Here is a 17,380-nt window from a genome sequence, read left to right as displayed (position 1 = left end):
ATTTTATAAAGGTAAATTTGGAAGTGTATTAGTTTGGTTTTATGAGGTGTTATGAAAGTGTACAAGTGATTGGAAGCCATCGTTGATGATTGGATTGAAAATCACATGCTCATAACCAACATACGTGGTTCCAAGTTGAATCGAATGATTTAATATAGTTTTGTTCTACGGACAATTTTGGAGTAGTTTCTTCGAATTTCAAAATAATCATAGCGGGCAATTCAAACAGAAAAACCTTCACGTTTTCTCAATATAAAGTAGACTGTTTGAAATTTAATCAAATGAACGAAAGAAATAGAAATACTATTGAATAAATCTATCGTGAAATCGCTAATATAATCGTCACGGTATGTCATGGATCGGCGTGTAAATCGGTCGGAGATCGGTAGAAATTCATGACTCGACCGGCTCGAGATTTGCGAAGGTGGCGGGAGTCACACCGTAAACCGTACTCTGTAAACTACTCATCATAGTTACTCCGTGTAGGTTGTCGAGCCATTGTCATTATGAAAATGACGGCGTGGTCCGGAGTCAAAGAGTGGTAGTCCTGCACGAACACCTTACCAGATATACTTCAGCGTACGGTACAGCCATAGAATCAACGTGCCAACGATCTCACACGAATTTTCTTGAACAATGATCCGTGAAGAGATCACGACTCAACGTCTAATTCTGTATAATTAAAAATGATTCACTCTGACGTTGATATAATTTTTCTAACAAAGTTCTCGATATAGCGAAGATTAGAAAAAAAAGAAATTTAGCAATGCATTAAGAAATTTCCTCGTTCATTGGTGACAAAATCTAAATTTGATTTCGAAGAGAAAAGTTTCGTGGTTCTTAAAAGTCAGAATTAATCAATTTTCAAAGACAAAATTTTCGACTTGATATACACGTATGTATAAACAATCATCGTAAAACTGAACATAAAAATCGAAGCTAAACATTGCACCTATTTGTTTTAGTTCGCGAAGAACAAAATTTCTTTCTCTCAACCTTTCAAGAGAAATTGCTAAAACGGGAACCTGATTCAACTCACGAATCAATCAGGTGAAAACTAAATATAACTTACTGTACCTTTGGGAAGAATCCACAAAAAATTGATTGAAGATGAAAAAAAAAGCGACTTCTACGATCCTATGATCAGACAGTGGTTAATGAGAATGACATTTCGAGATTATCGTCGTAAAGATCACCGAATTACAACGTCTAGCAGAGCATACACGTGGGAAATGTCAGACGTCAATGTTACTCATCAACATTAAAGTCTATTCGCCGGATTGTATATATTAATAAGGAGTTATGGCCAAGCCGCCGTGGAGCACAATTGCGGATCGTGATTCGATACTAGACATATACTTATCACTATTGTTATCCCCCATGGAGGATGTCATCAGGGTCTATCTGCGGTATCACGATCGGTAGCTATACGTGTATCGCGAATAAACGATTACGATAACTCGGGATCGATAACGATCTCGTTTATGAGCGACTCCCGGACAGGATCGGCTTATGCGATCCGATCGAGCTTATACAATCGAGGCAAAAGTCGTGGATCCCCGTGGAAATAAAGGTATTTCATGATCGTGAACCGCCTGGATCGGCGAGCTCGCAATCTAATCTCTTCGAACTAACTGCGGGGACAATCGTTTCGCGTTCTCGAATCGTTCCGCGGGACACTTGTCGCGATCGATGCTCATGAAGATCGGTAATCTTAATGGGAACACCCACGTTCGTGTATACGAAGGACCAAGGATCCTGTCTTCGCGAAGAAATTTAGAATGCATATACCATACGATCCGATAGGGCAGGATCGGATTCGCTAATTGCAAATTTACGACTGACTTCGCCAAATTCAATGGTAAAACTGGCACGTTATCGGAGATAAGCTGTGCTTTATTCGTCTCTGGTACGCTATTTCGCGAGTTTTCTTTGATCTGCTCTGCTCGCCCGGCTTATCGTTTATTTTAATCCTTTTTGTATTTGTAATTCATAGAGAAATAAGTGTTGTGACTTGTTTTTGCAGGAATATTAGCACCGTATTATTGTATTGTTTTCTTTTTTTATAACTTGAATATACGGTAGGAATATCATTCTTGAATATTTTCTTGAAATTTTAGTTGATGATTCGTACGAAGGATAGTTATTTCACATGAATTCCAGCTTCGATGGACAAATAAAGATATAATTACTGAAAATATATATGTGTGTAATACATTTCTGTGACGTTTACTGCACTGCATTTATTAAATCGATTTACAAATAAATTTATTTAAAACGTTTAAGATTATTTCCATTCGTGCTTTCTCCTTATTTTCTTTTCCCATTTTGAGTAGATCGAAAGGAAGATCAATGTAAATCACCCAGAATGCGATCTCCATCGGATCGAAGAAACTGTCAGCGATCTAAGACAACGCGATCAATAATAACGTGTAAGTAGTAAGTACTTAGAATGCCGGTATAAAAGGAGAGGTGGCAATGTCGACAGTGTGGCGTATGTCTACCACCGCGGAGGTGGTTTCAAACGTGAAATAATCACGCGTGGTCGAGCAAGAGACGTCGAATGAGTCACGCCTTGCAATACTGTAAGCGAGTCGCGCGCGCATTTTGTCATCGTGAGGACTGTTAACAGAGAAAAGAACGGTTGATTGCGGAGGAAAAGCAAAATTAATCGATCAAACGAGATACGACAGTATCGTAAGCTACATGGTATGCCATTATCGTGACGTTTGAATCGTTGATTAACATTTTTATTATCACGACATCGTCGTGTCCGCATACATAATTTAATACGAAAAGCGATATCCTCCGTGACATACAATTTATCTCAATTTTAGGTCCTTTCGCTAATAATTTTGGTCACAGTTTTTCCTAAAATGTGATAAAATGCGATATTTCCTAAAATTTAGATTTTCATTCGTTAAGAAGCAAAAAGAGAAATTAGATAGGATAGAAAAAAAGGAATTCTGCTTTAATATATGGGAAAATTCCCATCTATAAAAGGATTATGCTGATGGTCCAATTTAAAGAAACCAGAGACAATTTCCATCATCGTTAATAGTTAGGGGCAACTGAAAAGCTTTTATCCATTTGTGATGGTTGCTCCTGATCAAAATTATTTAGATCAATCACTTTTTTAATTTACTCTTCATCTCTGGGATCATCTAGACGCAAAATACCAAAGACATCAGTTTTAAGCTATAAGACTTCTCACAATCTAATTAAAGAGACAAAACATCTTCTGAAAAATATTTATTCGCAACGCGAGTTCGTCTGCCAGAAAACGTTTGTTGAGTGATGATCGATGCCCTATTTAGGAACAACAGAGCTATCACGTAGAATTGAATCGTTCGCCCAGGAATTCGTAAATCAAGAAGCAAAACATAGAAAAGTCCGGTTTTACTGCTTCCTGGCGCCTCAGTTAGTCCAGACAATGCGTCACACACTTGCAACTGCTGAACAAACGTCGAACAATGCTCCGCGCGTTAAAACAATGCGTCGTTAATGCTTCCCTTGTGTTCGTGACAAGATTTTTCGCTGGTATCTACCGGTAAAACCGGGATTCAAACGAAGACGATGGCGAACCCGAGTTTCTAGGCCGATGCACGTCTCGATCTTCTGTGGAAAGGAAAAATCTCGAGATTCTTTGCGCAGGAGGAGCACTTCCGTAATTGTGTCGTATAATTAGGAAGCTTAATGAGCTACTTGCCTCTTCGTGAACTTGTCGAGGGATTGATAGACATTTACACGCGGTAAAACGAAGTGTTTCGTCGATCAGTGATTTACAGTTTAAAAGAAAATTTATGCTAACGGTAAAGAATTTCAAGAGCAGGATTAAGAAAATGCTTAAAAAGCTTGAAATCACGCTGAAAATATAAAAATTAGAATACAAGATACGATTCTCATTATTTATTTCCTGAGTAGAGATCATTTTTGGCCAAATCGACCCACTTACACATGTCTGTTGTGATTTAATCAGTATATTGTATGTTTTATTTAAATTGATCTAGCATGTTGTTCGAATTGGACTATGTTGTAATCCATACGAAAATAGGAGAAGTCACCACTTTGCTAGTTTCGAAATAAAAGTTGCCAGTCTTTGCTGATCTTTATAGAAACTACATATCTTCGCAAAAGAATCTACCTACAAACCTTGTAATCGACACCTTCCTCTGAAATATTTGATTAGAGTTGCAAACCACGAATTCACAACCAATCTCAGGTTTCAGAATCTCCGTTTTGACTACGAATCAAAATTTTCTTGCCAGTTGTTCAACATCAGCAATGTATGAAATTGAACGCTACTTTGAAGTCGCACGAAAACGAGATATTCTCAAAGAAAAATTCTCAATAAATCACGCCGATAATCCAACCAATTGCAACCTTGTCCCAGCGATAAAATTCTTTCGATTATTTCAGGATATATTCATCGCGTCGAAAACTACCCCTTTGTTGCCAGTTCACTCAACGACCACGACATGACAGAAAAAACGAAAACCACAATTCGACGACGTAGTGTCGCATAAAAATTCGCGTGTACGTTTCTGTCGATCGATTGCAGCGATGGAGCACAGGTCTAGAGAGGAAGAGAGAATTATTCGTCGTTCCTGGATACGAGATTTCTCGATATCCCGAAGAAGCACAGACTTCTTGCCTCCACGATTTCACCTCTCCTCCCTCTACTTCCCTTTTCCCTTCAGTTGTTTCTTCCCTTGGTTGGCTTCTCGTGGCGTGCCACAATACACAGAGAGGGTAACCAGCAGAACGGCCATAAAGCAAACGATAGAGAGACAATATTCTCTCCTGAGCAAACAATGGCTAACTTACGGCGATCATAAACAATTCCCTTATCCGCAGGTCGTTAACGCTGCATAATAATTTTCACTAACTCCCACCGTGTCACTAAACATTATTTCGCGAGGGATCAATCGGAAACAGCGATCGACATACACGCTGGACAATCGTTAAAATCTAATCGACCAATTTGATTACATTGTGACGAGTGAAGTGATAATAGCTACATTGCTTTTGATATTCTGTCTAAGGGTTCTTCCTGTTAGAATCAGAATTTTTATTCATTTTTAACAAATTTCTTATACGTCCTAAACCCTTTGACTGAACTCTACACTAATATTAGTAATGAAATGCTAGGAATAACGGATAACAAATTACCAATAAATAAATACTTCTAAATTTTCTCGCATACACATTAGAATTTCTAGGATAAGAAAATCGTAACCATAATTGAAATAAAATTTTGAATTCAGGATACAAAGCGTTAGATTAGCTTTCTACGTTTACCTCGGTTTAATTTCGCAACAGAGTAACAGATAAATCTCAGTGTCTCGACAAATTATCTATCCTGTGCAGAATTAATAACTCGTAATCGTACTCTAATAACCAATTCGCTTCGTTTCATTCCATAAGCACGGACAATTATATCGATCGAATCGTATCAATGCTCGTTGCGATTTAATTGGAGCAGTTTGCTCGGACTCCGATACGTCAAGGATAACGTCAGGCTCTCGAGCCATTGAAATTCATCGAGCGGACGAGCGACGAATAAGTTAATTAGTCTGTTTTATTAGCAAATCCTTCACTCGGTATAATAACTCGTTCGTGCGTGTGGCAAATGATTGTTCGATCGAAACGAACCGAAAAATAGAACGAAACGAGAAAAACGACTGACAAGACAACGTTTCCACAGGATATCTATAATGAGATCGGTGGCATTGATTCGAGACAAAGTTGAAAATCACTTTGGCCAAACGTTCGAGTCGGAAGGTACGCCTACAGGCTTAGAACAGGCGCGAGTGATCTATTTACGATCAGGTGTGATCTATCGGCGATCGACGGCCGTGGGTGGCGGACATTCGATCCACGGTACTGGATCTCGACGCCGCGCCACGCCGGTGAGAGGTCATTCTGACTCATTTGAGCCACCAACGTGACGTATTGTCCTGCGACAACGTTAACGTTGCACTCGAGATTATGTAAGCGTACATCGTAACGATATGAACGTGGATATGAGAAAGTAACGTTTATATGGTTGAAGAATATTGAAAAGTTTGGATTTGAAAGGAACGGAGAACGGAAAGTAGATATATTCGTTTAAGATTGAACATTTTCCGAAAAAAAGAATTACGATACGGGGCAATTTTAATCCTGCAATATCTTTCGAGTAATTTCCAATTTAACTATGTTTCTCTATCGTACGAGGTTTTGTTAAGTTTCATGCAAGCATATTTGATTTCTTGTTTCAACGTTTCTCTTAAAATATTCAGTTTCATTGAAGTTCAGGATCTGTCGATATTCGAGAACCACAAGTAAAATGAAATAAAATGAACAGAAATAAAAAGTAGAGAAGAACTGTTCTAAATCTAAATTATCGTAATAGAACGTCTGCTATAAAAAAAAAATGACATTCACGTTTAAAATATTTGTTGGAATTGTAATTGCAAATTGATATTTGATGCTGCACGTCTCGCTATGTTTCGCTGACTGTGTTTCGTCAAGAACCACTACTCCCAGAACGGACAGTCAGCAACACACATCGTCGTCTCGCATATCAAAATATAAACATGTAACCATTTGTGAAACTAATGATCTGTTTCTTGATTCAACAAATTCACACGGTACGCGATAAATAATAATCATCGTTGTCGATACTCATTACGTATTTTACGACATTTCACGGTAAATCGACTAGCAAAATAAACGTCACAACAGAAACGTTTCGACACGTGTGATTTACGAGTGAAACCACTAAAACCAAAAGGTCCGTGCAGCTAATACAAGACATAGTGCAAAATCGAAACTCGTTCCTTGCATCGTTTAATGAATCATTTAGCAACGTTCATCGAGTTCACCTACGTGAACCTTTTATCCGTTGTTTTAATAAGCTTCGTGTATAATGTATCCACGTGGTTTGGGTACAGTGGAAAAGAAGAACGAAAGAAAAGGATTTGCACGAGTGTATGCGTGTACGTGTGTACTGGCCGTGTGGCACAAAAGGAGCCTGCAGCGATACATGGCTCGACGTGGAGCAATATATATCGATCGGGAGGCCGATTGCGTAATTGCAATTAAAGCGATCTTGTAATCGTAAGCCGGGTATAATTAATGAACTGAATCGTGCTGACGCTCCGAGTGTTGTCTATCGCGGCGCACGATCGTGCTGCGGGGCCGTGAGTAAGCGCAATTTGCCATATTGTCTCTAATAATCCTGGCTAATTAGTTTTGTCTCCCGTTTATATCGGTCGCCACGGCGGCGCACCGTGCACACCCGTGAGCCTCTTCTGCCGAGAGCGTTCTACAAACGGAAGAGAAAGCATCGACGCCCACGCGTCCACACGATCACAACGCTGAAAAATTTGGAAAAATTGCCAGGATGAAAGCAAGTGGCGGGAGGGGGAGGCGCTCTGCACGTTCGTTCTTCTTCCTTTTCATGCAGCGACAATCGTGAGTGGTTAAGCGGACACTTGGCTGTTTTGAGGGATTGAGCAACGCGAAACTTTTATCAGCGTTCGTTGCACTTACGGAATAATTAAATTAGAAGCGCGGAAAAATATTTATTAAGACGAAGCGTTTGACAAGTATAGAGCATTCGGTGAAATAAATACGTACGAGGATGAGATATTTTATTTACGACGTAGACAAGCGATAGATTAAAAGTTTCTCAAAATATTTAGCAATATGAAAGATATCGTTGATCGTATAAATTGTTGTATTTGTCTGTTTGTGCGGATATTTCTGAAAGAATTTACAAAGAATCGTACATTGCTGAAATCCATTTTATCACTTTATACGTAATAACTATCGGAGAAAATCATGTTTCACCTTTAGAACGAAGTATAACACATTTACAAACATACTTAACTAGATATTAAGCAGGTAGATTGCATTGTTTGCCAAGTAGTCGAATAATAAATACACGCTAATAAATTATTAATGATAATTTCAACTTCATAAAGAACACGATATTATGATAATTACATAATCGATCTCTAAAACTAAAAAATTCGATGTTGGATTACTCGACGAATTTACGAAACCCTGTTTCTTAGTTCTCTAGTCGGAGATATCAAACGAAAGCACAGACGAAGAAGCTAAATTGAAACGTAAAGGCGAACTAGGAAATAATCAAGGGATCTTCTATCTATTCGCTTCTTCTACAAACAGGGCATAAAACCCGGCCAGTCATAAATCCGCGACCTCCGGTCGCTCGCTTTGCTCTCTTTGCTCTTCGTTCACCTCGTCTCTTTACGTTGCATTATCTTTGCCTTACGTGCAGAACTAATTCCACATCTTCTAATAGACCGTGTCTGTTCCTCTATTTTCCCTCACTCTGCCTCCTTTCTTTTCCTTCCAACGCGAACATTCGCGAAGAGATAAAGATAATTCGAAGAAACTAGGAAATTGGAAATTACGCGTGGAGAATTTTGAGGGCGCGTTATTCGCTCCCAACGATTCTTGAATTCGTCACGACTACGTTAAATCGAACACGATGTTTTATTTAATTTCGTCTGTCCCAATTTTGATACAATGCCTATTTTGATACAATGCCATTTTTATACTAAGAGTACATTTGAATATATAACGGAATATAGGCGAATTAAAAGTATTTTCAGAAATAGTTGGCGAAAAAGAAATAAAAAGAAATAAAAGGAAAGACTCGAGAAAACCCGAACATTTGATTATGAAAGAAAACACGTTTAAGATCGCTGATAACAAAGTCATTTATTCGATTGTACCTTACAACCCGTTGATACCGATATTGCAATCATAATTCCTCCAACAAAGGCCATGCACCGAAATCAACAATTCACTGACACGGTTCTGAGTGAAAGATCCTTTTATGCGAAGGCTGTAATAAAGTACGACGTTGGTTTAATTACACATACCGTGGTGGTCACTATGTACGTTTCTGTCGCAACATGAGCCAATAAAGCCTGGGGAAATCTTTGTTAAGGGATCGCCGCGAACCAAATAAATCTCAATACAAAGTCAATTATAGGTGGCAGCTATGGTCACGAGCGTGGGCGTGAATAGGTCGCGCGACGCGTTTACCTCACACGCACCAGACACTTCGTGTTGATTTACAAATTCTAGGGAAGCAAGGTTGGGAAATCTCCATCGTTGACTAACGTGTCCACCGGCAGACACAATCGCGTCGTTTTCCCTTCCCTAACTGCGAGATAAACAAAATTTATTCGGCATAAACAGCTCGAAAACGGACGAATGAATTTCATTGAGCTGAAATTACGAGGCTCTCGTTGCCAGATTCCAAAATTTTTGCAAAACGAAAAACACAGCTGCATTAGTAAGATGCATTTTCAGCTAATGGACACGTCCTGACTAGACAATCCGAGAATATTTATCGTTCATAAAGCCGACAGATCTACGAGCCGGTTCCTAGATTCGTTGTAACTGGACCTGATTCAAACGTGCGATGGCAGGCGTTGGCAAAAACAGATCATTCGTCAGATTAATATACTACGCGAATGAAATTCGTTACGCGAGTTCGAATCTCCAGAATCATATGTTCCTACGCGATAACGTGAAATTTTCATGTACCAAGAATCATTTTCAGAGATCTTTATGTACAGGAGTTTGTATATTTTAGTCCTTAACACACCTAGGTGAAGTCACGTAATGGGCCTCATCGATCGTTGATAACTCTCAGGATTCTTATGTTTATGACAAAAATAAGATACACAAATTGATATAAAAATAAACAGAAACAAATAGTTTTGCATCCTTCGAAGAAAATGTCCGCATTATTTACAAATGACAAAGTGCCACGAAAACACGTATCTGAATATTAACCAAGGAATAAATTAAACTGGATTAAGCCAAATAGTTTTACGAATATTTCTGTCAGAGTGACATTAAAGAATATGTGTATTCTACCACGAAGATTGTAAAATCCATCTCTCCGACTTGCAACGCGACAGATTAATAATTAAATAATGAAATTCGGTAAATTATTCGTACTGAGATGCAGAAACAAACAAATGACGAACAGGTCGATTTATTCGTTGTAAATTCGTCGTAAAGACATGCCAAATCCGAGTTGGCACTTGGAACGCAGCACGCAAACAGATCGCGAGGTATTCGAGACGGTGCGGCGCGAGAAGATTTATAACGTGGCGCAAGTGCAAGAACCGCCGCGACTTTCTGTTATTAATTTTATATGTTGCGCAATGCGAACTTCGACTACGGAGGCGTCGCGTTCGCGTGACGATATTAAATAGCTTGACTTTTAGCCGAGATAATTAACTCGAGACGAACGTGGAATGTCGGGGCCTTCGTTTTATGAAGATACGAGTGAAACGGTCGACGATACACAGTGAAAAGAAAATGGAGAGAAAAAAGGTTTCGTGGCACCCCTTTTGCGCAATTACAGCGATTCTTCCTCCTGATTGTTTCTTTTCGTTTCCTCCTCTTTTTTCTTTTTTTCCTTCTTTCACTCCCTTCCATGCCACGTCGTAATGACGGTCGCATAACTCTCGTGAAACGACTTCTGGCCAGGTCCACGGAGACAATCAGATAACTGCGAACACCCGCGTGATCTTATGTAACCGTGCACGCGTTACAACGTGCGTGTGACTCGCCACGAATTGTGATTGTGTGGATATTACACGCTTTTGATTCCGCTGCCGAGGTTTTGAGTTTCTCTTTGACAGCTTTGAAGATCGCGATAGAGAGACGATGAACGCAGAATATAGAAAACATAAAAGAACTTTATTTCTCTCTTTTTATTTCTTTAATATTCTATTATTATTCTATTCGTGTATTTATTTATCGTTATTCTTCTCTTTATTCTATTCTATTATTATTTTATTTCTCATGTATTTTATTCTTTTTACGCGTGCATATTCTAAAAGTTCAGACGAATGCAGAATATAAAAAATATTCGGAGAATTCCTCTGAATTTCACAGGATCCTACAAGTAATTTATACCAACGTAGACGATTAGTATATCTGAGAAAAAAAAATTAATTCTTAGGATATTTCTTCTCCCGAAATTTCGGCAAATTATAGAATATAAAAGATTCTCAATAAATATGTAATAATTTCGAATGTCTACAATTTTTCAACTAAAACCAAAATACAAAACAAATAATAAAACCTTTGTTTTAACATCGAAAAGGTACAAGAGTTTTTGCCAATTTTAACGGAATAAAATTTCAAATAAACGATTATCACGGCTTAAGGCCCATTGAATTTCGCAGTGACAAAATGTCATCGGATTAAGAGATTATCACGACGTGACAATCGAGAACGCGGGGGTAATTGCCGCTTGCTCGTGACACAATGATCACGAGCGATAATGGCATGCTTAGGCCTTGCTAGACACTGGACGACAACGTGTGTCGCGATCGACTTGCGTCACGCACGCACGTTGAATAATTAATGATATCCACCGCATTGAAAGAAATAAATGTCGGCCCTCGCGGAATCGGGTAAACACACGGTGTGGAATTAATTTTGGCGTGTCGCAGCACCGAGAACCTGCTTAATCGATCGTGGAACACGCCCCTTCAAATGTAATTATTCGAGCAATGTAAACCTTCGGCGATAGGGAAAGCGCAACTCTCGCACGGAGCACGATATTATCTCATCGAATAACTACAGGTATGAAGATAATTCAACGTGGATAAATCGCTGAGTTACCACGACCGATATCTTCCTTTCTTCGGTGTTTAATTACCAAAGTATCGATGCTTGGTTTAATCGAGTGACACTTGCAAGGGAATTCTAAGAGTGCACGCGGTGCAAGGTGTTTAGATAATACAGAGTAAGAGAAGATTAATTAAAAGCAGTTACATCATCGAGTTGCGGCGTGAATACCAATGTAATCTTGGTTAAGAGATAATTACTTTCAATCAGTTTCGTATTAAACGCTACACATAATCAGGAATTCTTGCGAGAACGTAACGCTTATCACCCAAGATTATAGCCTCTATCTGTCAGAAACTCGCAATAATTGCTACTTGAAAATGTTAAACTATCGCTTTGCCTAACGAAATTAAGAGCAAAGATATCAAACTGAAAGCGACCAATTCTTCAAACCTACCTAACACGTCAAGAAACTTACGAAACGAATCGATAATCGAACGAGGGAGCACGTTGTGTAAGAAACGCACGCGCGGAGAAGTGTCCACGCTGGACAACGAGACTCCATTCGAATAAAACTTGGAGTGATCGAAGAGAAAGAGAAAAAAGAATGAATTTCTGCTCCACTTATAGACAGAACTGTATCTGGCAGCTGCTGCGAGCATCGATCGCTCGATCCTCTCCCGAATCGTTTAACATTATAATGACGAGAGGCCCCCGAGAACACTCGTAACAGGTAGGAACATACCACGAGACCTGTTGCGAGAGAACGGACCCCCCGCAGCTTGCGTTCGCCGACGTCAGATGTTATCTTCATCTATCCGGGACCTAGAGAAGCGGGCCGCTAGATCGACTTTTCTTCTCCTCCTGTTCGTGCTCAGGCGAAAATATCGCGAGCCGACTGCGCCGCCTTTATCGCCACGATCTTTGGAGGCATCTTGGCCACGGCGAAAAAGGGAACCCGCATGTGCATCGTTGTAACCAGCGTTTTTTGGAGAAATTAATGGCCCCTCTGCTGGTGGACATTCTGTTTTTTTGCTTCTCTTACACGGACACTCGGAATTCTTGTACCTTGCGCAATTTTGCGGTACCTTTAAGACACTTTTTCCCCTCTTTCCTTGGTTTTCGGTTTACTTTGGATTTCTGGACGGGTGCAGGTTATTTGATGAATTAAGACGATGGTCTTCCGTCCGTTTGTTGTATATCGAACCGCCAGTAGAACGCGCAGAACATTCAGATCTGAGCGCTAACAGTGGATGTATCATTTAATTTCGATGGTCCTGTGGGAATTTTATTGTGGAAGTTCTATGGAAAGAGTTTAAGGATTACAGTGAATTCAAAGAAATTTTCTTTAGTGTGAGGAAATAGGAAGATCTTATGATTTGTCCAACTATCTTTTAATTATGTTGATGGTTGATGATGGAATCGAATCGATGACTGAAGGAATCAAGATAATCGACCGAGGATGTTGATATAGTTGGATACGAATTACGGGGAAAATATTTTTCTATAAATTTCAAAAAAAGATGTTATTTCTAAATGAAAGTATCGTTTTTTATAGCGTTGGTTTCATGATTGATTATTTATTAGTTTTATTGGACGGTTCATAAAAATGTCATAGTGGCGCGACCTACTGAAAGCTGCATGAACTAACGTCATGAAACTTTGTGTCGCGTCCTGCAATATCGACGACCTTGACAAAATCGAAATGTTCCCCGCGCCCTCTATGATTTACATCGACGACGAACATAAGAATTGCATTCAAGCAACATCTTTCAATAAGCAACAGGAATAACTTTACAATACCTGCTGATCCTAACACAGAATTAAATGTAGAATTTAATATGTATAATACAAAGTTACCGAAACATTTAACATAAAACATTTAACATAAAAGGTAATAATTAAAGCAGAATATAACGAAGAAAATTAATTTAACACGTTGGTCGCCCAGCGTAATTCGGCTGTCTTCCGCGGGGCCCAAATCCGACCGCCGGCACGCTTTCCAGCCAGAGTATTCCGAGGGATCTCTTGGCAGATATTCCAGATCTTTCATTTAGTCGAGATGCATACTTCTTGTGAGACGCATATGAGTGATTGTTTCATCCTCAAAATGTTCAGTAGGCAGCGTGAAAATATATTTGAAAGTGAGGAGAGTAGCATGCAATAATGGAAAAACTGGTATCGACAAAAGTGACCCTTTTCCCTTTCACATCTCCCGCGGGAACTACTGGTGGATCGTTGGAGAACGTATACACATTCATCTTCGCGGGATTGCGATTTACGTTAAAGTTTATACCTCCGTTTGTATTCTTCATGTCTCCAAATGTGCCCATATCTACGTCACTGCACTGTTCATTTACATTCACTCGCGCGTTGCCAATTCTGGTCATAGTTGCAACCTGTTTACACGCATTCGCGTTTACACTAATGTTCTCGTTGTTGCTCTTATTCTTCGAATTCTCATTTACTTTCTTCAACATCTCTGTCGCTAAACCGTCCTCCCTCTTCGACGTGGCATTGCACTTGTTTCGCGTCTCATTCGTCTCATTGTTGTCATTTGCTTCGTTAAGCTTAGAGGAGGACTCCAACGCCATTTCGGATGGTGATTCCCTGGCTGTTAACACCTTGGAGATACTGCTTCTTCTCCTGTTGTTCCCCTGTGACGATCCAACCTAACTCTGTATTTCGTAACTGCAGGGTCTGGTCTGCTGAGACCATCCCTCCTTCGCGAAGGAGATCCCAGAACAACTGGACTCCAATGAGGCCGTCGATGTCTGATGATCGATAGAATGTTGGAACCGCCAATGGTATATGTTCTGACAAGTTTAAACTGCTTAACTCGATATCGTCTAATGGAACGACTTGAGAAATCTTGTTCATGACCAAGAAGGTCAGTTCTGCCTGATAATCACTGATTCGTGATTGAATCCTTGCTCGAGTCATCTGGCGAAGCTGCGATTGCATTTGATTGGGACCACATAACGATATGTCTACCCTTTGTGTGGGCAGCCCGAGCCGCTGACACGCTTCGTTCGTCATAAGATGTGCCTGGGAGCAGGAGTCCAACAAGACTCTGCACTGTTGCATGTTTCCAGTTCGATCCTGGATGTTTACGATTGTTGTAGGCAAAACCGTCGGACTCATCCTCGCTGACAGACATATTAAATTGATGTGAATTGGTTGCCATGGTTTGTCTACGTTCGCATGGAGGAGAGTATGATGTCGTTTACTGCACAGCATGCAGCTGCCAGATCGACATTCCTCCGCGGAGTGTGTGCTACGCAGACAGTTGGAACAGATTTTTTTCTCTCTCGCGAGCTTTTCTCTCTCAGGAACTGACATCGATAAAAATTTTCTGCAGTTCCGAGGTGTGTGAAATCCGTTGCAGAGATTGCACGGGCTTTGAGGTTGTGTGACGGAGGTTTGGTTTGTAGTCAGACTGCGTTTACTGTCTTGGTTCTGAACGGATAGGTTGTAGGGCGTGGTGGATTTTGGTAGATAGATCTGGTGGCTTCTAATAGTTTACAGTGATCGTGTAGGAAGTCGAACAGATCTCCGACGCTTGGAAAAGGTGTGTGAGCTATCCTTTCCTTCCATCTAAACTCTGTCTCGGGGTCCAGTTTGGAGGTGAGCAAGTATAACAGCAGAGTATCAGCGGTTGGTTGTTTGAGGGCTTGCAGATCCTTATAATGGGCTTCGCTTTGATTTAAGTAGGCTCGTATTTCTTGGTATGATGGCCGTTGCAAGGGGGACGCGTCAAATAGTGCCTTCAAATGGTTGTTCATGGCTGATTATACCATTTTTCCAAAAGTTCCCATGCCACAGAATAGTTGCTAGCGGTGTTTGCTAGGGATGCTATCGAGTCGGCCGCTTCCTGCGTTAAACACGATCGTAGATACATCAGTCGCGTACAGTCATCAAGTCGGACATTTTCGTGTATCGTGCACCGGAATTGATCCGCGAATCCGGGACAATCTTCGTCCGCTCCTGAAAAGGTAGCTGCATTTTCAGTATAGCAATCTCCGGATACCCTAGCTCTGAGTGCGACGTGCACGGTACGATGGGCGTATTCCTGTCTATTGCGTCTCTGCTCCGTTCCTTAGCTTGCTCAATTATATCTGTGGCGCGTCTTTTACAGTCTAAGAACTCCTTTTTAATGTCCAGTCATTCCTGTATTGTCTGTCCCTCGTTTATTTCGTCTAAGTCGCATTGATGCTTGCCATGGTGGCTTGGCGCACGCTAGCTCTGATAATTTGCGTAGGTTCGGCGTCCGAGGTGCTTCGCGATTACCAAGTGTGCGACTTACCTTAGTCGTGATAGGCTTGCCTCGGCTGTTCGTGAACACCGGTTACGGTGCAACGGGATGTTGCGTCGTGTACCTTCTGGTGAAGGTGATTCCTTCCCAGTGATGACACTCTGTAGATTGTAGCTACCTGATTCTGATTTCCTCCGGACTGATGCTTCCTCCAACGGCACCAAATCCGGCTCGAAGGACCATATGTTGCGACGCACAACTTACTAACAACCAGTTGGATGGCAACTGATCGGTTGTTTATCGCGAGCCTTGAACGTTATTAGCATCCGAGGTGGAGGAGTAATAAAGGTAAAGAGCGAGGTTTAGTTCACCTTATTCTGCTATATTCCGCTATGTTCAATATATTCCGCGTGCTACTCTGAATACACTGTCCGTAAGTGTACTGATTATCCTGTTAGAGATACTGTTCACTGGTACGTGTTAACTCTTCGAATCCTGCTGCAAAAGTGAGTCTTGGGGCTGTTGCTGTTGTAGCCGAAGGTTCGTCGTGGGGGTGTCCCAGGTCTGTTCCTACCTGGTCCTTGGGTAAAGCCGTATGTTTCTGAATGGGCTGGCTGCCTTAGTAACGGTTCGAGCGGGTGACCTTACACTTGGGGAAACCCGCGTGTCCCGCCTTCCTGAGATGTCGCATAAAAATATAGATATTTTATGATAGGTCCTAAAGTACCTGGATCGTACAATAGGGTCACTGTTTATGATGGGTCCACATTACAGTACCCTTGACGGTCGTCCTGCCCGAGGCTCGCGTCTGGTGGTCATACCGTAGCGGTAATTACCAGGCGACCCCTCCAAATCTCGAACACCAAGAAGAGAGAAGAAACGTAATAAAAACTAAAACCACCCATACTCTGGATGACCCAGAATGTGGGGAGTCATTAGCACTTGCCCTCTTCTGTGGCAGTTTGCTGAGCCTTTTCCGAGTTTTTCTTTCTCTCCCTTTCCGCTCGCTCCTTCGCGAGCATAACTCGCTCGCAGAAGAGGCGGGCGGCCTCGTATTCCTGCGACCCCCTCAACATCGCTTCTACAATCGCGGGGTGGATCAACGCTTCTCCTATGGCGTGCCGCAGAGTGTAGCGGGGCAGCTCCTCCTAGGGCGTGCCGCAGAGTGTAGCGGGGCAGCTCCCACGCCGAACAGAGCTCCAGGGTGTGCTGCGCTGTGTCCCTGCCCTCTCCGCAGTGGTGGCAGATGTCTGTCGTCTCTCGTCTGATTTTCTTCAGGAACTCGCCGAACACGCCATGCCTCCCAGTTTGGGAGGACCTCCTCTACGCCTCGATGTTCGCCTCCCTCGTTGATCAGCTTGGATCGCCACAGGTCCCACGTGTCCTCCTCAGCGGTTCCTAGGTCGTTTGGAGCCCCCTTATTCGATTAGATCTTCTCCCGGATGCCATACTCTCCGGTGGGTGTATCTCCCTTTGAGCGCCAGCGCCCGGAGCTCCCAC

At 41.4% G+C, this 17,380-nt stretch overlaps 1 pseudogene; it reads right to left on the bottom strand.

Annotated features, from left to right (window-relative positions):
* Nucleotides 1-14,105, bottom strand: part of LOC112212195 — a 75,155-nt pseudogene extending 61,050 nt beyond the window's left edge.
* Between the last annotated feature and the right edge of the window lie 3,275 nt (nucleotides 14,106-17,380).

This window comes from Bombus impatiens, unplaced genomic scaffold (genome assembly GCF_000188095.3).
Source record: "Bombus impatiens unplaced genomic scaffold, BIMP_2.2 scf_0131, whole genome shotgun sequence".
Lineage (NCBI taxonomy): Eukaryota > Metazoa > Arthropoda > Insecta > Hymenoptera > Apidae > Bombus > Bombus impatiens.
Note: the sequence above shows the minus strand (reverse complement) of the source record. Positions and strands in the feature narration are given on the sequence as shown.